We start from the raw sequence: 21,363 nt of genomic DNA on the forward strand, positions 1-21,363 counted from the left end.
CTAGTTTATGGAATTGGTTTTGGCTGACTCGTTTCCAGTCTTTCTCTCTTTTAAAAGATTAATGCATTTCAAGCATAAACTTCTCTCTAATGAGCACTGTAGCTACATTCCACAAATCATTTAAGAAAATATGCCATTGTTTATTTTTAGTAGGTCATTTAAGCACATTTATATTTCCTTGAATTTCTGGCATATTTGGTATTTTCCATTTATCAATGTTGTTTATTCATCTCCTCCCCTATCGAATTTCCCTGCTATTTGTTTGATGACTAGTGCTGTCTCCATTTCTTCTATTGGTCTGAAAGTTACAGCTTCTCCGACTTCTCTGTGCTGCATTTTGGGTGATTCATCATATCAACTTTTTCTTCTGTGGCTAGTCTGAGGTTTGTTTGTTTTTTGTTTGTTTGGGGTCAGTCTTAGAGGATTCTCTGTTCTCAGGTTTTAGAGGATTCTGGGATTCTTATTTGATCCAAGAGAGAAAACAAGGTGATCAGGTGGTAAGGGAGCTCCAGGTTGTGGTAGAGAGAACAGAGAAGTTAAAAGAAATAGAGGAAAGGAAAAAAAAAGGGCATTTTTAATAGGAATTCTGGAAGAAGACAGTTGGAGAGGCAGTATTTGAAGAGATAAAGTCTGAAGGAGAACTTCCCTGGGGGCCCAGTGCTGAAGAATCCACCTGCAAATGCAGGGATTTAGTTCAGTCTCTCAGTCGTGTCCAACTTTTTGTGACCCCATGGACGGCAGCATGCCAGGCTTCCCTGTCTGTCACCAACTCCCAGAGCTTGCTCAAACTCATGTCCATCAGGTCGGTGATGTCATCCAACCATCTCGTCCTCTGTCGTCCCCTTCTCCTCCTGCCTTTAGCCTTTCCCAGCATCAGGATCTTTTCCAATGGGTCACTTCTTCCTATCAGGTGGCCAGAGGATTGGAGCTTCAGCTTCAGCATTAGTCCTTCCAATGAATATTCCTTTAGGATTGACTGGTTTGATCTTCTTGCATTCCAAGGGACTCCCAAGAGTCTTCTCCAACAAATGCAAGGGACTTGGGTTCAATTCATGTGCCATGGAATTCTCCAGGCAAGAATACTGAAGTGGGTAGCCATTCCCATCTCAGGGGATCTTCCTGACTTAGGGGTTGAACCCATGTCTCCTGCATTGCAGGCTGATTCTTTACTGTCTGAGCCCTTATTTATCTAGTCTTTGAGTGGTATTTAGTCTATTCATATTTAATGTCATCATCAACATAGCTTGTATTTAGATCTTTGTCTTGATACATGTTTCTCTTTTTAATTTCCTGCCTTATTTTAAGTGACCAAGTAATTATTTAATTTCTATTAACTAAGTATACATTTTTGTATTATTTTGGGTGTCACTAGAAATTACAATACGTATCTTTAACTTGCCACAGCTCAATTTCCAATTATATCATCAAACTCTTTGCAAGATGTAGGCATGCCATGATTATATACATAATTCCACTTATTCATCTCCCACTCGTTGTGCTCCTTTATTCCTCTACTTTGAATAAATGTAGCCTAAATCTATATTGTTATATATATATTACACAAGCATAGATATGTGTCTGTACACACAAATACGCACATATTAAAAATAAATAAGTCTCTTATTTTTACCTATATGTTGCACTTTCTATGGTTTTCTGCGTGTGTGTGTTTTTTTTTTTCTTCTGCAGACTTGAACTTTTTTCTGAAATTGTATATTGTTCCCTGAAGAAGTTCTTTTAGCATTTCTTATACTACAGATTTATTTTCTTGCTGCAAAATCTGAAGTTTCCTTTGACTGAAATTGTCTTAGTCTAGCTTCCATTTTTTATGTAAACTTTGGTAAGATATAAAATTTTATATTAACAGCTTTTTTAAAACTGTATTTTTGAAAACTTTATTTCACTCTGAGAAATTCAGTCATCACTCTTCTCATGCTTTCCTTGCATATGACCCGGCTGGGTTTTTTTTGTTTTATTTTTGGTTACGTTAAGATTTTCTTTCCAGTTTTGGTTTTCAGCAGTTTGCCTCTGATGTGATAGGTGTGACTTTAAAATTACTTTTTAAAGGCTTATCTTGTCGTTTGCTGAGCTTCTTGGATACGTATATTGATATATTTCATCAATTTCAAATTTAGTAACTTGTGTCTTAAAATAATTTTTATCCTATATCTCTCTTCTCCCCTTTGGGAATTTCAATTATTTATAGTTTTTGATAGTATATTATATGTCTTGGGTATTTTGTTTTATTTTATTTTTTTTGCTTTTTTATTTTCTGTTATCTATATAGTGTCTATTGACTTGCCTTTGATTTCTCTGATTCTTTTCTCTGTCCAGTCTGCTAATAAGCTCATCAGCTGCATCTTCCCCTCTGACATCACATAATTCCATCATGATGATTCCATTTCATTTTCCTTTTTACTGTTTCCACTTATGTGGAAAGTCTTTATCTGCTTATACTTGTCATCCACGTCTTCCTCTAGATCTTTCATCATAAATTCTTTAGAATCCCTGAGTGATAATTCTAACATCTGAGTCATTGCCATATTTGTTTCTATGAACTGTTTCCTCTTTTAAATGTAGTCCTCTTTTCTCACTTCTTTGTGTATCTTGTGATTTTTTTTTTAAATTTTACACTGAACATTGTGATGGGATAAGGCATGTTCACTTCCTGAGAAAGACATGCCCCCTGAGTTTGATGGTTTGAGACTGAGTTAATCTAATGTGTGGCTGAGCTGTCCCTGGACTCTGTTGTGGAGTTAGAATTTTAAGTTAGACTCAGTTCACCACTGAATTTTACACATTGTGGAGGTGAGGTTGGGACTTTGCCTTCAGAAGGCTCAGGGTCAGAGCACCAGTCAGACTCTTTAGATCTCTTTGTGCATCACAAGGCCAGCTACGAGTTTTCCAAACCATGGCAACGCGGTCTCTGCTTTGCAGCCTGCCTGCCAGCATTTTGAGTTTCTGGTGCGTTCTCTTTGCTCTCTAGACCCATTTCTGGCTTTATGCACCTAGGGCATCTCTTTCTGCCTTAGAGTATGGCCCTCTCAGCCTTTGTACTTGGTGAATGTCCAGGGATTTTGTAGGGATTCATCTCAGTTCTCCTGTTCTTCTTCCAGCTTTCAGCATTTACTATGTTGCTAAATATATTCTTGCCTTCTTAATTTCCTACCATAAATTTCCCTTTTTCTATTATTTATTACATATTAATAAATATTCTATGTTATTAGTGTTATATTTACATTTATGACATCTTCCTATATTGATATCTTAAATGCAATTTGTGGGGAAAAAAAGGAGGCATAAAAAACAAAGAAGCATGCTTACTTTGGCAGCACATATGCTAAAATTGGGACAATACAGAAAATATTTGCATGGCTCCTGCACAAGGGTGACACACAAGTTTGTGAGGTGTTCCATATTTTTAACTGATCCACAGACTGTGGTTACCAAAGGGGAAAGTAGGGGAGGGATAAATTAGAAGTCTGGGATTAACATATACACACTACTTTCTGTCAAATGAACCAGCAAGTACCTACTCTATAGCATCAGAGCTATATAATTGAACTGTGTTTGATATTTTGTAGTAATCTATAAGGGAAAATAATCTGAAAAAGACATATATATATAATATATATATATATATATATATATATATACCCCCCCACACACATATATATATTTGACTCTCTTTGCTCTACTCCTGAAACTAACACAGTATTATAAATCAACTATACTTTAATAAGAAAAACAAAAGAAAAGAAGAAGCAAATAAATACTGGAGGAAAAATCCCCCAATTCTGTAAACTTTACTTAAATAGATAATTTCTCATTACAAAACTGAAGTTTGGAAATGAAAGTACAAGCTCTGGTTCCTGGTGAATTATCAGCGAGGGTCCACTAGAGAAACAGAACCAGTCAGAGATAGATAAATAGATGATAGAAATGGATGTCAAGGGATTAGCTCACACGATTATGCAGTTGTGGTGAGTCTGAGATCCGGAAGACAGGCATCAGGGCAGGGTGGGTGCTCTGGGGCAGGGTCTGATCCTGTAGTCCACAGGCAGGATTTCATCTTCAGGGAACACTCATTTCTGCTGTGAGTTCTTTCATCTGACTAGATGGTGCCTACCCAGATTATCTGGGCTCATCTCTTTTACTTAAAGTCAATTGGTTGTTGATGTTCATCACACCTAAAAAATAACCTTCATGGCAACAGCTGCACTAGTGTTTGAGTGTCTGGGAGCTACACCTAGCTCTAGGTTGACACGTAAAATTGGCTATCACAGTAGGTAAGGGCATAGCCTGAAGCTGAAGCTGGAGCTCCAGTACTTTGGTCACCTGATGCAAAGAGCTGGCTCATGGAAAAGACCCTGATGCTGGGCAAGATTGAGGGCAGAAGAAGAAGGGGGCAACAGAGGATGAGATGGTTGGAGGGCATCACTGATGGGATGGATCTGAGTTTCAGCAAACTCTAGGTGACAGTGAAGGACAGGGAAGCCTGGTGTGCTGCAGTCCATGGGGTTGCAAAGGATCGGGCATATTCTACAAGCCAGTACAGTATGTAGTAAGGAGTAAACATTAAGGAAGAAAATAGATGCAAGTGAGAAAATGAAAGGGTTCCTAACTGTTAATCATCCCACAGAAACGCGGGCTGGGTGTCCTCGACAGTGCCCGGGTCTGTCGTTCAAGCGACCTCCCTGTGTATCACAATGCTCCTTTCTTATAAGTCTGAGGGGAATCCTACTAAACAGAGGAATAAATGTTCAGTCTGGGTTCAGGTGTCAGCTGCTTCTGGGATTGTCTGAGAGAGCCAGCTGCCCAGCACCTGGAGACTCCCAGGCCCTCGGGAAGCCCTTCTGTCAGGGCGAGAAGCTTCCCTCAAATGCAGCCCTTCTGCCCACAGAAAGGGGGCTGCTTCCAGCTGGCCCACTGCCCAGGTTGCCCTGAGTGAACTCCTGGGGCCCCTCTCAGATCATTCTGCTCATTGCACCCCAACAGTCTTCAGGGGATACATCAAAATTTTCACAGAAGACATTTTGTTTTGGCAAGATACAGTTATTTGGTCACAGTCCTTTTTTCCCCACTACTTTTCTGTATTTATGAAAGTTTTTACAAGGCAAATATATTAATGTTATAATAAAAAATCAATACAATAGCATTTTTCATTTTAAAATTTTATTTATTATTGGTGTCAAATTGCTTTACAATGTTGTGTTACTTTCTGCTGTACAGCAAAGTGAATCAGCTAAACGTGGACATAGATTCAGGTTTCCCAGGTGGTGCTCGTGGTAAATAACCTACCTGCCAATGCAGGAGACATGGATTTGATCCCTGGATAGGGACGATCCCCTGGAGGAGGGCATGGCAACCCACTCCAGTATTCTTTCCTGGAGAATCCCATGGACAGAGGAGCCTAGTGGGCTACAGTCCATGGGGGTCTCAAAGAGCTGGACCTGACTGAAGTGACTTAGCATTTGCATACATATATCTCTTCCATCTTGAACCTCCCTCCCACCTCCTACCCCTCCATCCCACCCCTGTAGGTCATCACAGAGCCTGGAGCTAAGCGCTCTGTGCTATATAGCAGCTTCCCACTAGCTCTCTGTTTTACCCATGGTGGCGAAATATATGTCAATGCTTCTCTCTCCGTTTGTCCCGCCCTCTCCCTCCCTTCTGGTGGAAATTAGTTTATATTCCGTAAGGAAGAAAATAGGATTGCTAACACTGTTTTCCTTTTCCATGTCTTCACCTATAATTACCATAAGCATCTTCCTAATACAGCCTGGAGGATCAGTGTGGTGGCAGTGGTCCCTGAGGACAAAAAAAAGGATTCCCTAAAACCTGGGAGAAGCCCCCGTTTTTAGGAAATGGGAGAGTTTGTACATTCAGAATGTTGGGAATGGTGACTCTAAATTCATTGGCTTTTTTTCAAGTAGACCAGCCAATCTTTAAAAAGAAAATGTGAATCATATCCTAAAACACTTTGTGCCTTAATAAAATTAGCTCAGTAACTTTGCTAATATGGTCTCTCTGTTCTTCTTACTTCATGAGAAAGTGTCTGATTGGAATAAAATTTAGATAAGACATTCTGGCACATAAAGAATAATTGGAAAGGGAAAGAAGCAGGTGGTGCGCATACATTCTATATCCATTGCTGAATGCTTTAGTCAAAAATAGGTTATACATGAGAAGGGGAAGAGATGACCAGACAGAAAACAATATTAGGCAACACTACCGGGAATATGGAAACAGCAGGGCCTTGGGGGCATTCAGGACTGAAGCCTCGCTCCCTGCCATGTCCTCTGCTTGCCTTTTATCTGTAGAAAGACTTCATGCAAAGGATAAGTTTAATCAGAAATATAAGAAAATGCAGAAACAAGGGAAAAGCAAACAGGACAGAATAATAATAGTTCAGTCGTTAAGACAGGTCAAGGACCTTTAGTTGCTCCTCAAGGGCTATAGCTAATTCTCTGAGCCTTGGCCTCTGAGCTGTCTTATAGATACTGAAACCCCGACCAGGTGGAAAAAGTTAACTGCATGATGACCAGACTGTGGCCATGATACAAGTTGCCACAGTTTCAAGAAATGGCCTTGAAGAAACGGGAGCAAACCGACCCTGGAACTGAAGACTAAATGTACTGAAAACAATCAAGGTGACGCTGGTCAGACCACTGATGGCCAATTTCAAAATGACTGTCAGAGATGACTGTGCTGTTTCTGTTTGTAGCCCGCCTCTCTCTGCCTATACACCCTGAAACACTCCTTGAAAAGCTCTTGCCCACTGATGGCAGAGGGAAATTGGACTTTGGACATGAGTCCACCTCCTCTCCCAGTTGCCATCCTCCAGAATAAAGCTACTTTTCCTTTCTACAAACACTTGCCTCTCAAGTATCAGCTTTTAGAGCCGTAAGCAGCCAGACCAGAGTTCAGTAACAATACTAGCTCAAGAGCTGTGGTCTTCAAGAGAAAAAATTCTCTTAGAAAGTAACCAAAAATATCCCAAAGGCTGAATTTTAATGTTTTTCAGACCAGTGTTTCTGATCATTTTCAAGTCAATTCAATTTAACAAGTAATATTCATACCTGACACTAATGTGTCAGGAATAATGATACAGTAGTAAACAAAACATACTAATGCTCGCCCTTGTAGAGCTAATGTTCCAGCGAGAAGAGAGATGATGGACATAAAAAGTCAGCTACAAAGTATGTTAAAGTGATAATTAAGATAGGGCTGGGGAGGTGTGGAGTGTGATATAAAATTAGAGTTATTGTAAAAGACAAAAGTTATCCTACTTGATCTATTCCTTAAAGTGGGTCCTGTTTGGTGTAGCCTAGTTCATGATGGGTAACTGGTGAAATTGGCTCTGATTTCTTGAGATTTAGTCTGCGTGCTCTGGTTCAGTGTTAAGAGCAACTGAGGAGAGAATTCTGTGGGCTTGTCACTCCACAGCAGACTCTGTTTTTCTTGTAATTTGATGGGAGTAGGAAGAGTAGAAACAAGTTATGTCTTAGCGATGGACATGTGAGTGTTAAGAAGTAAGCTGCCACGTACAAAGTCAGTGTAGTCAATGGGTGCTGAAATATCAGGCTCCTCGCATGAGTGACCCCGAAGCCAGGGCCAATTTACGCCCTAGTATAACAGGCACAGAATCTAGGGCCACAATAATTTTAAAAGCCTGTGAAGATGTTTTGATTTCTTTTCAAATCAGAAGAAAAAAATGAAAACAATCCAGTCCAGATTTCATTTGTCTTTACATTCCTAGTCATAAAACATAATTTTAAGCAATTTTTATGGAGGAAAGACCTATGAATGTCTTAATGTGGCCCTTCCCATAGCCCTGTGCCCTCCATAGGAACAGCCCTCCTTCTGTTTCCTTCGTGTTGAGAGACTTTCTCCTCACGGAAGGAAAGGTGCTTATTCATTTGGAATGGGGACATCAACCCACACCTGCGTCCATCCTCCTTGTGTATCATAAAGAGATACTCAGCAAAGAACTTCAGAAGTGAACATCTTCCAATATTATCTTGTAAACATAGGGTCCCAGTTTTGCAAAGCTTCTAGAGAAGTAACAACATCAAGGGAGGAGCATGAGTTTTCTATTGTAATTGCAATTTTAAAAAATTAATAATATTAAATTACAAGCAGCATTTCTTTTAAACAAAATATACGTTCAGAATTTCTCAGACACGTTAATTATGCAAAATTAATTTTAATATGAATCGGAAAAAGTATTGTGAGTTCAATCTTTGTGATGGAGACTATGTTTTCAGAGGTTGTTTTGGGGAGGAAACTTCTGTTCCATTAAGAATTTGTTCCATTGAAAATGCCTGTAAGCTTTTCAGAAGGGTGGGCAGAAATGTAGCATTTAGATAAAACAACTGTCATTTTGGATCAGTGTTTTTAAATATTCTTCATAGTGTGATTTTATAATAGAGAGAAATGCATTTTAAAAGACAGAGAGAGATGCCTATAGAGATGCAAGGAGACCATCACTGTGCTCATTTCCCCACTAGGTAACGCCGTGATGTTATTGTTGTTCAGTTGCTAAGCTGCCCCTGACTCTTTGTGACCCCATGGACTGCAGCATGCCAGGCTTCCCTGTCCTTCGCCATCTTCTGGAGTTTGCTCAAATTCACGTCCATTGAGTCTGTGATGCCATTTAATCCTCTCATCCTCTGTGCCCTCTCTTCTCCTTTTGCTTTCAAAATCTTTCCCAGCATCAGGGTCTTTTCCAATGAGTCGGCTCTTCATATCAGGTGGCCAAAGTATTGGAGCTTCAACTTCAGCCACAGTCCAGCACTGTGATGCATATCACTTAAATGAATGAGTAAACAAGTAAATTAACAAATACATGAAGGGATGGCTGAGTTAATGAATGAGTGAATACTCCCATGAAAGACATACTGAGTAAATGAATGGATGAAAGCTTGAGTGAGTGACAGAATTCTTGATGAATGAATGGATGAACAAATGAGTAGATGTCTGTGTTAATGGTGATGTGATTTCCTTTTCTCTTTAGCTGACTTTGTTTTTTTTTCCAGAGAAATGTGGCATCAACCCCACCGAATGTTTCAAACAGTGATTTTGTCTTAAAAGCATTCTGTGCCACATGATGCATACTGCCTTGGACTAAAGAGAGAACTGCAAATAATTTGGAACTCAGTTGAAGATAAATTTGCTAAATCCAGTCCATGATAAATTCAAATCACTCTAGAGCAGTGAAGAATGTGTTGGACGGGGGACAGTTTGGTGGAAAGCCAACCCGTGACGAACTCAGGCCTGAGAACCAGCACTTACCTAGAGAGCCTTCAGCTGTTCAAGTGTAGCTGAGGCTCACAGGTCCAGCTATTGCTGTCTTTTAACGCAGAGCAGCTTACGTGGGATTCCCTCGATTACGTTATTAAGATTCCATCCTGTTACTTCTCATCTCTCCCCTTCTCTGTGTGATGAAGTGTGAAACGTATGCTGGGCTGTGGCACCCTGCCACCTTCTCAGGAAAGGTTCCCAGACAGGACTGGCTCTTCCTGCGCCGCCGTTTCCCAGAGTTGATGTTGCCAAATGCAACTGTGCTGTCTCCTGAAGCACATGCTTACGGCAGGCTAATTGGAAAACCCTGAACCATGAAATTTAGGACAATAGTAACATATGCGGAAGTGAGAAAGGGATGAAAGCTAAATGATGCGTTTAGCAGAGGGGAAATAGAATTCGGTTTCAGTTGGGACTTCAGTGTCTACACTTTCAGCTTGAGAACCCACATTTCAGTTTTATCTGTGTGCCTCTTTTCATGAAGCTCCTGTTGGCTGGTGTGTCAAGTTTACATGGTGGTGCTCGTGTTAAAGAACCCACCTGCCAATGCAGGAGATGCAAGAGACTTGGGTTCCATCCCTGGTTCGGGAGGATCCCCTGGAGGATAGCATGGTGACCCACTCCAATATTCTTGCCTGGAGAATCCCCATGGCTAGAGCAGCCTGGTGGGCTACAGTCCATAGAGTCACAAAGAGTTGGACGTGACTGAAGTGACTTAGCACTCAGCACGAAGTTTACATGGTTATTCTCTCTGGAACTCGGCATTCAGAGTTCCACTGACTCAGTGGACAGGATTTTGAGCAAACTCCAGGAGACAGCAAAGGACACGGAAGCCTGGTATGCTGTAGACCATGGGGTCACAAAAAGTCAGACTCAACTTAGTGACTGAAAAACAATAAAGCTTACACATCTATATGAAACGATGTAGGTGTGTGTGTCAGGGGGCACAAGCATGTGTGGAACTGACAGGAGATGGAAAGTTTTCCATCTCTTAACATTGAATCTTGCCTTTTAATGTAATGGTAAAGAAAGATATAAAGTGGAGCCAGGAGCCCGTCCATGATGCAGAAATCAGGCTGCTGAATTTATATATCTTGAAGACCTCAAGGGACCAACAGCAAACATATGGTTGTGGATAATTCAGAAGTCATTCACAAGGTAGGGACAGCGATCAAGCTCTGTGGAAATAATTCCCAGTTCAAATCTGATGTTACTTATCCTGCTGTGACTTATCCTGTCCCATAAGTCATATGGGACTTATCTCCATGGTGACAGTGCCCTGAGACTTCTCCATAACACACCAACATCTCAGCATTGTTTTGTTGGGATTGATGTCCATTGAATGGCTGAAAACCTGAGTGATCTGGAGCCAGCTGAAAGGCCCAGGACCCTGCTCTGACCACTGAGAGTGTTTATCATGTACCTAGAGACCGCTTCTTTTTCTCTTCAGAAGGGTAGAACCTTCTCTTTGTTCTGTTCTCCAGTTTCAATGTTTTCTCATCTAATGGCCCAAGATGCTAGGAAACTCTCAGGTAATACAAGCCTCACTGGCCACATGGCTCATTCAGACACAGATAACTAGCATCCCTGGGCACTAGAACATGTCTGGCCGGGAGGAGAAGCTGTGCCTTGGCTGGCAGAGGAGAGTACAGTCCTTGGACACAGTACCTGTGTCTTTACTTGTAGTTTTGGCAACATTACTACCTTCAAGTATTGTTGAAAAGGCTCCACCTTGGAGCAATGTGCTCAGGGAAAGTAACATCCTCCCAGTGCTCTGTACCCCTGCCTCTCTCCCCTCCAGCTTGCAGGCACCCACCCAGGAAGCGCAGAAAGGAACCAGGTGAATATGGTACACCATGTAGGCACACTGATTTCCTTGTTGTTGCTATTCAGTCACTAAGTCGCGTCCAGTTCTTTGCAACCCTGTGGCCTGAAGTACATCAGGCTTCCCTGTCCTTCATTATCTCCTTGAATTTGCTCAAACTCATGTCCATTGAGTCGGTGATTCCATCCAACCACCTCATCCTCTGCTGCCCACTTTCCTCCTGCCCACAATCTTTCCCAGCATCAGGATCTTTTGCAATGAGTCAGTTCTTCCCATCAGGTGGCCAAAGTATTGGAGCTTCAGCTTCAGTATCAGTCCTTCCAATGAATATTCTTTTAGGATTGACTGGTTTGATCTCATTGCAGCCCAAGGGACACTCTAGAGTCTTCTCCAGCACCATAGTTCAGGAAACACCAAAAGCATCAATTCTTTAGCACTCAGACTTCCTTATGGTCCAACTCTCTAGATGACTACTGGAAAAACCATAGCTTTGACTAGACGGACTTATGTTGCCAAAGTGATAGCTCTGCTTTTTAATACATCTCGGATTTCCTTAAGGTCAAGTAAATTCTCATGCTAATTCTGTAGTGGAATAAGCCTGTATCTATTATGAATACAATGTTGTTTCATACATTTTAAAGTCAGGCACAAAACTTCAAGGAGTGTGGGGCCCACAGCAGGACTGTGGGCTCTCCCCTTGTCCAGTTCCTGGCATATTTCAGAGCTGTGAGTCTCCTATGGTGCCTCAACCTTTTATGTCTCTCTCTCTCTTCCTTCTCATGCCAGAGTCAGCCATCTTCTCTTCCCTCTGTATCAGGGCATCTTCTTCTTCAGCCCTCCATCCCCCTGCTTTTCAGCTTCCACCTACCCCAGGTCTGCTGAGAGTCTTCAGAAATCATTCATCCCTGAGTCTGCTATTCTCAGGCCATCCAGGGCACAGCCCTCCCCTCAGGCCAGCCTCAGGCCCAAACAGATGTGGCCAAGGAGGTGAGTCCTGTAGGACAAAGCATGATCCTTCATAAGGAAGACCTGGGGTGGGGAGATGCCTTTCTGAGCTTCTCATACATGGAGAGGCTATGGGCAGTTTCCCCTTTTCCCTCTTGAGGGACCATTTCTCTCTCTGGGTCCTAGGCAGGTTTTAATATCACCCCTCCTTTCACTGCCAACAGAAAGGCTCTGGGTCCTACCCTCATTGAAGCCCCGAGGGCCAAGTGCACACAACCAGACATGCATTGACTGTTGATGCATGCCTGTCAAGCTCCTGATGGGCAGGCTCCCTCCATGTCGTCTACACAGCAGTCCCTGTAATTGGGACAGGCTTACAGAAGGGAGGAAAGTGGCTCAAAGTGCCCTGTTCTGTAGGAGGGGGCTGGTGTGATGTGGGGAGGTACCCGGTGCCATGCCCAAGGATCTGCCCCAAAATAGGACAGAGGAAGGCCTGAAATGCTGATAGAAAAGCCTCAGGAGGAAGAGGGTAGTGGGAGATGTATTGAATAAATAGAACAGCTTTGCTCTTCAGTCTAGCTTATTTCTATGTGAAATCGGAATTGTTTCCTCAAATTTGCTTATTCGGCGTCCTTGAAGAACATAGGTGAGACAAATTTACCATCATTTACATTTCTGTTCCTCTTGAGGAAATTCATGCTTGATATATGTGTATATATATATATATTTTTTTTTTTCTTTTCTTTTCCCCTGCAGACGGTCTGTTTTTACCCTAAAGCCCTTTTGTTTCTAGTGTGTGCTTCCCTCTAACACAAGGTTTCAGGAGGGGAAAATGCCAAAAATATTTTATGGCGATTTCTTTTTCCATGTTTGGCAAGTCTGTCCAAATGCATATATTGTGGTCATCGTTAAAATTTAAAAAGCAGGGCAGAGAGAAGGTGTCACATTGAGGGATGGGAAGGTTGAGGCTCAGAGAGTTCTGGTTCTCCTCTCACGCAGTGACCCAGCCTTAAAACCACAGCTTCAGCTCCTCCTTCTACCTCCCAACTTCTCAGTTAAGAAACTCTTTTTGCTTTGGTTTTCCTGTTTTTGTACCTCTGCTTCTAAACATGCCACTGAAAACTGTGAGTTACTATATCAGTTATAAGTATTCATCCACTGAGAAATTTTACAATGTGTATGTTATATACTCTTTTTCAAAATCAAGGTAATGTCATTGATCTGGTAGAAGTTTGCCAGTTTTTAGATCGGTCTTTCATTGCTTCTCGATCACATGTTTGAAGATTGCGTGGTCCCCGGTGACTGGCCATCCGAGTCACCCAGGAACAGAAGAGTAATCAGGATGCATGACTTTCAGCATGAAAACCTGGACAGTTCTGGGCAAACCCAGGTGGTTAGTCACCCTCTAAGTGGTCCTGGTTTGCAAGAATACCCTGGCAGTGTTGCCATTTGGAGATGCAACAGCTCTCCCTGAGCTGGGTTCTTCTCCTCTGTGCGAGCTTTGCATGGGGAGAAGTCAGCCAGCCTCACTGTCCCTGCCTCCATCAGCTGGACTTTGGACATGCTTTCTCATAGCATCTCTCTCCTGTCCATTGATTTTCTGCATGCAGACTTCAGACATCCCACTGCTATCACTTACATGGTCGTCTTTCTAGGGCATTGTGCTATAAAGAATGAGGCTCTGAGTTTATCTCAATGAGGGGTCACTTCCCTTGACCCTTTTCAGGCAGTGGAGGTGACCTCAGCAGTACTGAGTATAAGACGGAGGCTTCGGCTTCACACACTCAGACACACAGTGTAGTGCTGTGTTTCAGATCTGTGTAATTTTGTGTAATTATGTTCAATTGCTTACTCAATCTCTGATGACTTTCTAATGAGCTGTTATTTTCAGAGGTGGTAGAAAAATCAGTTCAGGAAGAGATGATGATGTGAGGGAAATAAATAGGGAAGTGACGGGTGAGGCAGGATGAGAGGTAAACCCCGCGCCCAGCTTCCTCTGAGCAAGTGCTGTGTCAGGGGAGGGGGCAGTACACGTTGGTGAGAGGACCTGGAGAAGAAAAAGATGATGCTACAGGAGTTGAACATACCCCTCATAAAGAGAGGCCAGCATGTGGGGAATGTCAGTCAAATAGACAGATGGCTAGGTTGAAGAAGTCAACAAATTCTTTTTTTATTTGTACTTTAGAGCAGTTTTAGGTTCACTAAAAATTGAGACAAAGGTACAGAGACTTCCCATATGCTCTCTGCTCCTTTATTTACACAGTTGCTCACCCCTCCCACCATCAACAGGGCTTCCTTGGTGACTCAGATTGTAAAGAATCTGCCCGCAATGTGGGAGACCCAGGTTTGATCCCTGGGTTGGGAAGATTCCTTGGGGAAGGGAATGGTGATCCACCTCAGTATTCTTGCCTGGAAAATTCAATGGACAGAGGAGTCTGGTGGGCTACAGTCCATGGGGTCGCAAAGAATCGGACACTACCAAACAACTTTCACTCACTCACTCACTCACTCACTCACTTACTCACTCACACTCCTGCCATCAACATCCCCACCAGAGTGATGCATTCACTACAATCAATGAACCTACATCAGCTCATCACCATCATCCAGAGTACATAGTTTACACTGGGGTTCACTCATGGTGTTGTACTTTCTATGGGTCTAAAAAATTGTACAATAACATGTTTCTACCATTATAGTACCATGGGAATAGTTTCAGTGCCCTAAAATTCTGTAATTTCCCCCATTTCATCCCTCTCTTCCTTCACCCCTCAAAGCTGACAAGCATCAGACTTTTTGCCATCTCCATAATTTGGCCTTTTCCAGAGTGTCATATAGTTGAAATCATATAGTATAGAGTCTCTTAAGATTGGTTTCTTTCACTGAATAATATGCATTTAAGTTCCTTCTATGTCTTTTCATGACTTGATAGTTTCCTTTTCATCACTAAATAATATTCCATTGCTTGGGTGCACCATAGTTTTCATTTATCCCTTCCCCAAAGGATATCTTGATTGCTTCAAAGTTTGGCCCTTATGATTGAAGTCACTTTAAAATAATGAAAAATACTTAAACAGTTTAGAAAGTGAAATATTCTAGATGTTGTTTAAAGTTTTGAAACATACACAAAGCACCACCCTCTGCACCTAGTCTAGGCTCCCTTAATACTTTTGCTACCAGCATTTTCATCTTCAAAAATGGAAACAACTACTTCGTCCATTTGCTTTTGTCATTATTATGTTTCGTGAAAGATGTTGTGAGATCTGGGATTGAACCAAGTTTTGAAAAAGAGAGAAAAGAAAACCATCTCCCTGTGAAAAATCTGTGCAAATCCCGCATTTTATTAAGTTGTAAACCATTTGAAGAAAAGTCAGAGGAAATAGATGAAATGATGTGTTATTTCACCAAACGAAAGTAGAAGGGTAACCATATAAACTGTCTCCAATGGCAGTTCTGAAAGCGATGATCTGTCACTGTGTAAACAGAGTTAGCTGAAAGACTTAAACAAAAAGAACATGGCTTATGTTCTTCCTAAGAACTTTCTGCCCATGAGAAAACGATGGAATGACATGTATTCAACATACGCATGTGAACACACACTTTGAAGGTTATACTTTCTAGGGATTTGCGTACCCTGAAAAGAACTGTTGCCTGTGGGATACATTAGCCCCAAGGGGTGCTGGGTGCTTGCATATTTAGTCTGAACCACTGGCTTTCCATCGTTGGCTGGTGATAATCGCCTAGGTCATTAGATGGATGGGGAAATGAGAGTCACACCACCTAGGCTTTAGCCCAGTCCTTTATTACTCCAATATCCAGATTCTGAACTAGTATACTATTATACAGTTCAATTTACTGCTGGCAGTATCAGAGTTGACAATTTCAGGTTTTTCTTTCCCCACATTAACAAACAAGCATTTATCAATATTTGGTAACCCATGACCCCTAGTGTAATCCCCACAGACAGTGAAGACTTGTTATAATATTAACAATAGGTAGACTGAAAACCCCCAGGTCTTCACCTGGTTCAACCTGGGGTGGATGTCAGTCTCAGGGTGCTTGTGGATGTTCACAGGAATGCAGGGTCATGGGATCTAGACAGGAATTTTTGGACCACCCTCTCCAGCTCCCCATCTGGTGCAGGAGTTTCTGCAAAGTGGCAAGAGCCACTTTGCCTACCTACCTGTTTGTCTTCAGTCCTGCTAGGGGGTTTTCTAGGCATCTCCTACTTCACAGGCAACTTATTCTGTCAGTGGATACAACATCCTTCCTTACGCTGAGGCAATGTATGTGGACTGCATGTGATTTTTACCACTTAATTTTTACATATTCTCATCCTACTATCCTAAGGGCAATAGTGAATGAAAATTTGGCAAAAGTGTTGCATTAAAAAAGAAAAAAAAAAACAGAAAATTTTGAGAGCACAAAGACAACCTTCATAAGGAATCAAAATGCTGAACTATCTTTGTGCTGTTCCATTTTAATAGACATAGTAATAAGGTGAGCTTTGTATGACTTGTGTGTCCTGGATCATTGATAGTTTATGCTTGGAAATTTTTGTCTGTTGTGTGAATGACACCATCAGGGTCCAGAACTACAGTGTGAACTTCTAATGAGTACTGTCTCTGCACCCTCATGGTGGGTGTTTTCATCATCTTTTATGTGCACTTCCTACTGGTACCTGCAATATAACTCACGATGCCATCTATATTTTATATAGTATATAAATGGGAAGAACAAGAACCAGGAATTTGAGGTGAATTCTTGAACATTTGACTCTTGAACAACACAGGTTTGAATTGTGTGGATCCATGTAAACACATTTCCAACAGTAAATGCTACAGTCCTGGGCTTTCCTGGTGGCTCAGATAATAAAGAATCTTCCTGCAATGTGGGAGACCTGGGTTCGATCCCTGGATAGGGAAGATCCCCTGGAGAAGGGAATGGCTACCCACTCCAGTATTCTTGCCTGGAGAATCCCATAGACAGAGGAGCCTGGTCGGCTACACTCTCTATGATTATTTGAATCTGAAGATATGGACCCGCAGATCCAGAGGGCCAATTATAAATTATACTCGGGTTTTGGATCGCCCAGATGGTCAGGATTCCTACAGTCATGTTGTTCAAGGGTCAGCTGTATGTTTTTCTTATTCTCTTAGCTATGAACTAATTTGTCAAGTGGACCACAGGAGAAAAAAGGGGGAAATAATAGTAATTAAGAATTTTTTAGTAGGGTTTCCAAAAACTGTTAGTTCAAACAAATATATCTATATTTGTTTTGATGGTGTGAGGTAGAAGACAGATTTATTTCTTGGCTAAATACTTATGCTCAAGAGACAAGGGTAACATATTGTCAGTTGTTGTCTTTATTAAAAGAAAATGATGGGTGGACCTACAGATTATTGTACTAAGTCAGCCATAGAAAGACAAATATGTGATATCACTCGTGTGTGGAATCTAAAAATGTTATGAATAAACATATTTGCAAAAGAGGAACAGACAGACATAGAAAACATGGTTACAAAAGGGGAATTGGTGGGGGGGATAAATTAGGAGTTTGGGATTAACAGATATATTCTATTATATATAAAATAAACAACAAGGATTTACTTTACAGCACAGGGAACAATTTCAATATCTTGTAATATAATGGAGAATAATCTAAAAAAGAATATGTGTATATATGTATATATTACTGAATTACTCGACTGCACACCTGAAATTAACACAATATTGTAAATCAACTGTAGTTCAATTTAAAAAGAAAGAGAAAATGACACCACTTCTGAGACTAATATTTGAGTTAGCTTAATTGACAGAAAGAGCAGTAGAGAGGGCTGCTCCCTTATAACATCTGGTTTATAATCCCATAGGGAAAAACTCTCCCAGAGAAAGGATGGCAGTGGGAATCCTCAAAATTAGCCAGTGGGGCAGTCAGAAACCAGGTCATTTTTTATTCAGTGCTGCAGAAATGCCACAGAGGAAATTGGGGATTCCTGGGGCAGGAGCTGAGCCTTGAGCTCCACAGACCCCAGCTCAACCACCGAGCTGACAGTACTTAGTAGCTGTGATCTCAGGCTCACGTCTACTCAGAGGACAGCCTGTATTTATTTCTGGATACAACGAACCCTCCCCAACATCACTGCAGGATTTACCTTGCCAGGAAGTCGTGGTCAGGCTGGGCATTATTTCTACGGGAAAACAGGAGAAGGTGGGGAGGGGGCTACCTGGAGGAGAGCTCCGCTCACCTTGAGGTGATCTGGTCTGCCTTGAGCAGCGTTAGGGAAGTGTGCCTCTCAAGGGCTTCCCAGGTGGCACTAGGGGTAAAGAGCCTGCCTGCCGATGCAGGATACATAAGAGACACAGGTTTGATTCCTGGGTTGGGAAGATCCCCTGCAGGAGGGCATGGCAACCCACTCCAGTATTCCTGCCTGGAGGATCCCCATGGACAGAGGAGCCTGGTGGGCTACAGTCCACAGGGTCACAAAGAGTTGGACACGGCTGAGTGACTGAGCATGTACGCATGTGCTTCTCAAAGTGAAAGTGCTGGGTGCACAGGTTTCGGCAAAGTTAAGACTGAACTTTTAACATCTTTGAAACATTGATTTTTCAAAGTGTTAATAGTCACCCAGAGAAGTCTAAAAATGCAAACCTGAGAATCTGCTCAACTCCCAACATGTGTGCGCGCACACACACACACACACATATGCACACAAACACACACACACATATGCAGAGAATCTTAGAAAAAGACTAGGAACATGGAGCCAAGTTCCCCATCTGAAATTTTGAGACCCCTGCCCTTCATCTCTTCTGCTGTTTAGTGTTGGTTTCTTTTTTTGGAAATAATTTCATCTTATTGACCGTTACACACACATACACACACACACACGTATGTCAGCGTGTGCTCAGTCACTCCGTCATGTCTGACTCTTCGTCGCCCCATGGACTATAGCCTGCCAGGTTCCTCTGTCTATGGAATGTATGTTGGTACACACGTATATATTTATATCTTTTCTCAAAGATGTATAAACAGTATCTTTTGATAGATCAGCAGTGTGTACTGCTTTAAAAATTCTATTTACAAAATCTGCAATGCATATGTTCAGTTAGTTGTCATTATTATTTATTATTTTTTATTTTTAATGGGAGGAAAATGGCTTTACAATGTTGTATTGATTTCTGCTATATGACAGTGTGAACCAGCCATAAGTGTACGTGTATCCCCTCTGCCTCGAGCCTCCCTACCCCCCGTCCCCCCACCCCAGCCCTCCAGGTCATCGCAGAGCTCTGAGCTGAGCTTCCCACCAGCGATCATTTACATGTGGTAGTGTGCGTATGTCTATTCTGATCTCTCAGTTCATCCCACCCTCTCTATCCCCCACTGTGTCCACAAGTTTGCTCCCTACATCTGCATCTCTATTCATTCCGGGCAAATATATTCATCAGTACCATTTTTCTGGACTCCATATATGTGTTAATATACAATATTTGTTTTCTCTGTCATTATCATTTTAATAAATCATTTCTTCTCATTCATTTTCTTCTGACATGTTGTCCTTTAAAGACTACAGTTTTTTTTCTTTCTTTTTCTGGCAAATTTCTCGTTTTAAAATAGCTTTTCCTATTGATAGATTTTCTTGATTCTTACAAGAAATGAAACACACTGTAACATTTACCTCATTTTTCTTCCTTTGACCTGCCCCAGTAAAGAGTACTGACCAGACACTCACTTTGCCATCTCCAGTAAAGCATGGTGTTACTTATTTAGTTATTTGTTTATAATTATGATGAGTCTCAAATTCTAAACATCATTTTGGAATCCAGATCTACTAAGTTTCTGTTTCACTTAGAAAGAGATGAATTTGCTCTTAGAGACTGACAAGACTGTGGATCCTGTGATGTGCTCAAAATATGAGGGCATTTCTCTTAGCTTCTTATTCTGCTTATAGTCACTTGCTGTCACTTGTATTGTCCTCAACTATCACAGTTTCTTCTCCAAATATTTCCAAATATTTGTGACTTTTTTGCTTTGCTTAATCACATCTCTTACCTTTATGTTTTAAGGCTTTCTGCTTGAAATGAGGTTTCTTATAAGGTTGCCTTTTTTTTTTTTTTTAAAGCCTGTTTACTGGAGTGACATAGATTGAATGTGGGTGTCCTTTAATCGGGGACTGTTTTATGTACATAATAAAAGTGATTTCTGCCTGCTTATCAGACCTATGAATGGGCTCATAAATTCACTTTATCCTGGCTTCCCTAGTGAAGGACATTTCTCCATAGGCTGCCAAAAACAATCAAGGTTTACTTTTCCAAAGCCTATAAAATAACCAGGCTGGTTTTTGAAAAGGAGTGAAAACTTGGTAGAAATAGCATCAAAATTGTCTATTGTCTTACAGTTTAGAGAGAGATAAAGGACCATTTCTTTAAAATTAAATGTAAGGAAGAGACCTGCCAATATTTGTTTGATTGCTGCTTAAGCTGTGAAGAAAACCTTCAATGTTTCTGTCTTGCTATAAATGAGACACGTCTGGTGAGACCTGGATGACTTGGGGGTCAGTTTACAGGCTAGCTCTTCTTTACTGGCAAATGCAGGGTCCACCTCATGCTTCCAACTGACCCGCTGGATAGGACTCTGCACTTGATAAACACAATTAACTTGGGTTATTTTAGTGATAACTGATAGAGGAACAGTTGAGCAGACATATTTTTCTAAGTGATAGAAATACATGATGGAAAGTTTCTGAGATAGAGGAAGGGAGGGGCACTTATTTGTCTAATGATCCTCAGATACTAGTCATTTAGGTCCACTTAAATCATCTGTACAAAGACACAAGGTCTTTTTAAAGTATATCTCTCTTAACATATACATTTGATATAACATCTCTCTATATATGGGGCTCCGCAATAGCTCAGCTGGTAAAGGATCCACCTGCAATGCAGGAGACCCCGGTTTGATTCCTGGGTCAGGAAGATCCCCTGAAGAAGGCATAGGCTACTCACTCCAGCATTCTTGGGCTTCCCTGATGAGCACTCACTCATCGATTGATTGATTCCCTCACTTACCAACCTATTGATGCCTTTCTTGTTCTAGGATGTATGCTCAGTGTTAGGTATGGGCTTCCCCAGTGGCTCAGCAGGTTAAAGAGCCTGCTTTTAACAGGCTGCAGTGCAGGAGACACAGGAGACATGGGTCTGATTCCTGGGTCAGGAAGATCCCCTGGAGGAGGAAATGGCAACCCACTCCAGTGTTCTTGCCTGAAAAATCCCATGACAGAGAAGCCTGG

The 21,363-nt window shown here is 41.5% G+C and overlaps 1 protein-coding gene and 1 non-coding gene across 2 annotated transcripts in view; both read left to right on the forward strand.

Moving 5' to 3' along the window:
- DSCAM (DS cell adhesion molecule) overlaps window positions 1–21,363 on the forward strand; it is an 823,896-nt gene that overhangs the window by 306,013 nt on the left and 496,520 nt on the right. The window lies entirely within an intron of this gene.
- On the forward strand, window positions 3,317–3,423 carry LOC122676220. The gene has a single exon (XR_006335502.1). It is a non-coding gene; the product is annotated as a U6 spliceosomal RNA (small nuclear RNA).

Source organism: Cervus elaphus, chromosome 19 (assembly GCF_910594005.1).
Source record: "Cervus elaphus chromosome 19, mCerEla1.1, whole genome shotgun sequence".
Classification (NCBI taxonomy): domain Eukaryota; kingdom Metazoa; phylum Chordata; class Mammalia; order Artiodactyla; family Cervidae; genus Cervus; species Cervus elaphus.